The sequence below is a fragment of the Octopus bimaculoides genome, chromosome 1, assembly GCF_001194135.2.
Source record: "Octopus bimaculoides isolate UCB-OBI-ISO-001 chromosome 1, ASM119413v2, whole genome shotgun sequence".
Lineage (NCBI taxonomy): Eukaryota > Metazoa > Mollusca > Cephalopoda > Octopoda > Octopodidae > Octopus > Octopus bimaculoides.
The window spans coordinates 5,592,705-5,598,039 of NC_068981.1; positions in this window are offsets into that span (position 1 = coordinate 5,592,705).

Sequence of the window (5,335 nt, forward strand, 5' to 3'; positions counted from 1 at the left end):
CCCCGCTTTTTTTCTTTCCTATTCCTTTATTCCTCTCTTCCTTTATATATATATATATATATATATATATACATATATATATACAAAGTATAGGGGTTTAGTTCACAGGCTTTCTAAACGATTACGTACGCTAAGTAAGCGCTGTAATGGATTACTAGGGCTCCAAAGTTTTAGCCAAGACAGTAGTTATGGAACCATTGCACATTTCCGATGCTGTGGATATATAATAGTTAAAGAGGACTTTGACATATTTTCTGCTATTTTGTTCTAAACCAGTTGTATTTAATGAGCTTTCTGCAGTCAGGGCAGACGAGGATCTTAGTTCTTTTTTTCCTTTCATTTTTCACATTCCATTTTTTGCACCAACCTTTATCGTGTTTTTTTTCTTCTTATTTTCTTATTATCCAGCATACTTGTTTTTAAGAAATATATATAAAGCATAAACAGATCCTGAAATATTACTTTAAGTTATCATCATCATTATCATTTAACGTCCGTTGTCCACGCTGGCATGGGTTGGATGGTTTGACATCTGAGTTCAAAGAATAATTTTATAATTCCTTGGACTTGTCCTTTTATCAAATAATTTTCAGACCACAATTTATTATTTTCAGACCAACTGTCATTCCATAAACAAAAGATACTTCTTCATCCTCGCATGTAAACTCTATGATTTATACAAAACAACACAATTGATGTTCTATATTTAAGAGATGAGGAATTATGTACATTATTTACATTCGACGGATATTTGTCCTCATCTTGTTTGTTGTTATCACAACACAAGACACCTGATGAAGGCTGGAGGGTATATCAGCCGAAGCATTGTGTTAACAACAAACAAGATGAGGACAAATATCTGTCAAATGTAAATAATGAACACAATTGCTGTCTATCGCAAGCGATATTTTTTTCCTTTTCAACTAAAAATAGCTCAGTTGCCGGTGGGTTTATGTTAATGTGTTACAAAGGGTTTGACTGGGTCAACTTTTAAACATACAAAAATTATTTTTGTATTATTCTTGTCGTAAAATACTGAAAATTATTCAAACTTACGCAGATATGGAAATATCATGGAAATGACTCAGCAATTTTTCAAAGGACAGGTGCTCAATAATGAAATAAAATGGTGTCTATTAATGCTACACAGTGTTACTTGTTTGGCCGAAGCCAGTTAAAATTTAAAAGAATTTTATTTCTGTAAATTAATATTCAGTTATTATTTTATTAACACACCCACCATACACACACACAAACTGTAAAGGAACACAAATGAGGTTTAAAAATTGATGACACCTGTAACGGCCGAGTCACCCATTTGTAACGGTTGAAGTTTTTATGAGTTTGTACGGTTGAAATTAAATTGTAAACAATAACATAAATCATTCGAACGAGATCGTTGCCAGTGCCGCTGGACAGGCTCCTGTGCAGGTGGCACGTAAAAAACACCATTTGAGCGTGGCCGTTGCCAGTACCGTGTGACTGGCCCTCGTGCTGGTGACACGTAAAAAGCACCCACTACACTCTCGGAGTGGTTGGCGTTAAGAAGGGCATCCAGCTGTAGAAACTCTGCCAGATCAGATTGGAGCCTGGTGTCGCCTCCTGGTCCACCAGACCTCAGTCAAATCGTCCAACCCATGCTAGCATGGAAAGCGGACGTTAAACGACGATGAACATGGAACGTCGGAGTCGTAATCAGTTTGTAAGAATTGGTTCTTCATTGATTGCCGTTATGTAAAGATGAAAGAACAGTGATTGAAATTGTGAAGAAAATATTTATTTTACCGTTACATTGTATACACCTTGCCTCGACAGGTAGGTGATAAAATCCAAAAGCATGCGAAGTAAAGATAGATGTCGTAGATTCTCCTTGTATAGTTTGTGTTTATGTTCTCGTCACTGTGTAGTAGTAATTACGGAGAGAGATAGAATGATGTTGTAAGAGAAAATAAAGTGAACCAGTGAGAGTGTGGGACGAAACAACTGCTTCGTTGGTGAGTTACCATAGTTGTCATTTTTATGCCCTTATCTTTAGAGATGGTGTTTTGTTCAGTCGGTCAGCTAGACACCCTTCTCACCAACTCTCTCGAGTTAGCTACTAACTTTTGCTTGGGAGTTCTTGTTTTTATAACAATCCAGAAGGATGGACATATCGTTGAGAGCAATGAATTTAGTTGGTGGTTTGTGAATTAATTCTAGCTTTTGGTAACTTATAAGAGGTTAAAGGGTCAAGTGCTGGAGACATTATTTCAGGCTAGCCAAGGCATCTGGCAAATGTAAACGGCTGTCACAGAAAAATTATTGTTTTACTGTAAGAAAAATGCTGTTGAAGTGTTAATTTAAATTTGGCTATCTAGGATCGAATCTACTTCATGCCTGCAAGATCCACTATACACCTGTTTCAGTAAAATTTTATTGATGCATTTATAGGCTACCTTAATAAAATTCTGCCATTACAACTGTCACGGTCCTTTTCTCCCCACCAGATGAGGAAGCAAAGGATCCTGTTAAAGGCTCCCTCTATGTCAACAAAGGTCAAGTGTAGCAACTTATTTTTGGCTAAACACTTCTCTTGTCGTTGCTTTTCTAGAAAGCCACCATCAGTAATACTTCTCCCTGGCACAAAACCAAACTGTCTCATTCAGGTTAACTCTCTTCTTAATTAAGTCCAATTATGACCCTTTCTGTAACTTTCATGATGTGATCCAGCAGTTTGATGCTTCAATTCGCTTCTGTTTAAGGTATCTCCTGTACCATTGTAGCAGTTGACTACATTATTATTTTTACACGTGACTAGGCTGTGTCTCTCTAGATATTTTAAGCATCAGCAATTCCTGATGGGCCAGAACCTTTCGCTGTTTTCCTATCTTTAATTGCTTTATCTATCAAGCTACTGTCAACTCAGGTAGCTGGCTCTTCTGTCGGATCCACATTAGAAAGACTTTCCTTTCCCTATGCGTTCTCCATATTTAACAGCCTTTCATTGTGGGACTTCTATACCTCTTTCTTTTCAGAGTCTCTAAGTATCCCATCATCCACCTGAACTCACTTCTCTCCTACAGCATTATGGTTTTCTCTGACTCACTGTCTTGCAATCTGGAACCTCTTCAAGCCTCTGGTCCTCATGCTGCAAAACATTGGCAAACTTCTTCCTTTCTGCCTCTTCCCCCTCCCTAAACATGCCTGGTGCTTAACTTCTTTTCTAGCCACCTGCTCTACTTTTCTGCTACACAATCTCTTCTAGGCTTTCCAAGTATCTTTCTTTGCTCTTGTGGTACTGTCTACTGCTTCACCACCATGTTACTCTATATCTGGCTGCAACTTTGCACCAGCCACACATTTGGTCTATGACCCTTAGGGTATTCTTTAGGAACTTCCAGTTGTCCTTTTTACACATCTCAACATCCTTATAAAATGCTACACTTAGGACGTCTCTAAATCTTTGACCATTCAAAGGAACCTTAAGCTTCCATATCTTCCTTTTCCAGACTGGTTTACTTCTTAGGGTTCTTCTAGCCCACAGTCTCAAAAGACTAACCTATGTTGAGGAGTTCATTCTTCACCTGCTTTTGTTAGCAACCGTCTCCCACTTCCTAGTGAGAATGTAGTCAATTTGGTTTGTGTGGCCACCAGATTAATAAGCAATCAGCTGATTTCACACATAAATACACACACACACACACACTTCTTTCAGTTTTCATCTATCAAGTCCACTTACAAGGCTTAACTTAGGCAATTAAGACAAACACTGACCATATTCATAACTGTCTGTAGTATTTCGGAAGAATTATAGGAAATCAATTAAGGCAGAAACAATTAATCTTGAGTTTGAATCTTCATCATCAATGAATTGTAATTTTATTTTATTTTATTTTTTGTTCCTTTCAGGTGCAGAAGATGGGTACAAACCAATGGAATTCCCTGCAGAAACTTTCCCCTATCCCAGCTCTTCCTGTCAGGCCAACATATTTATGGCTGCCACCATCTAAAATCGTTGAGATAAAAGGTAGGTTAGGAGAGATTATGGAGTTGAGGAGATGTGCACTTGCATGGATCAGATGGAGTCGCGGAGGTAGATTTTCTGTAACCTGATGGTCTTCTTGTTGCCAACCTTCATCTATTCCCCATGAGACAATAATCGAATTTTATCGACAAAATCAATGATTTGTTGTGCTCTATCTAACCCAAGGGGCCTGGCATTTGTCATTTTGGGGCCAGGTAGCCACCATCTAAACAAGTAATACTCAACTTATTCCAGTGGTTTGAACATCAGGGGGGGGGGGGACTCTATTTACTTTGTGCGGGAAGGAGGCCAGCTTATAACTTCTTTGGAACTCCAAAAACTGAAGTGCAGTTTTATTTTGGGGAAGCATTTCTCTAAGTGGCAAACACCAATGAAATGTAGAATTGTGTTTGAAGGGGAAAAAGCCCTCTCAGAAACACATTGATTTAGATGAATGGTTCCCAGCCAGGGTCCGTATCAGATCTTTTGGGGTCTACACAATAGTAAATTGGGGATCCTTGGTAGTATTTGAAGGGTCCATGAAAAAACATTTTTGATTTTGATGTATTTATTGCAAAAGACAGCTTGATTTCTTTCTCTGATGTTTTACAGAATTTAAGGTTTCCGGCCACTGAAACATGTTCTCTCAGAGAGTGTTATTATTGCAAAGCCATACAAGTGAATATGGGGGGCATCACGAAATAGGAATTTTGAAAGAAGTATCTATAAATCTCTATGAGGGCCCACCAGGATAAAATACTACTTGAAGAAGTCCATAGGTAAAACCATAGGTTGAGAACCACTAACTATGAATATATATATATATATATATATATACGAATAATAAATGAGTATATGCATATATACGTACATGTATGTGCATATCTACATCTACCTGTATATATAGGTGCATATCTGGGTACAGGACGTTGCAAAAAAAACGTAAACAAAAAAATAATAACCAGAGTACAGAAAACACACAGGCCACATAGAGAACATTTCCTTCATCAGCTGCCCCCATTCTAACATTGGCGTTTCGAAGAGTTAGGGCAAGACGCATCGTTAAAATGGCTCTTCCCACGGACCACAAATTAAATTTGTATCATGGAGGAATGTAGTGGCGGACAAAAAAACAAAACAGGAAAACAAACGGAAAAGGCTATATGGCCAGACGTGAAAAATTATGTGTATATTGAACGCTGTGAAGCAACAAACTGGAAGGAAGCGGGACGAAGTATGTTCGTATGCGTGCTTGGTGATAGCCAAGGAAGAAAAGAATTAGTAGCTGGACACATGTGACCAGCAAGGGGTAAGGAGAAAGAGTGGTAGAGG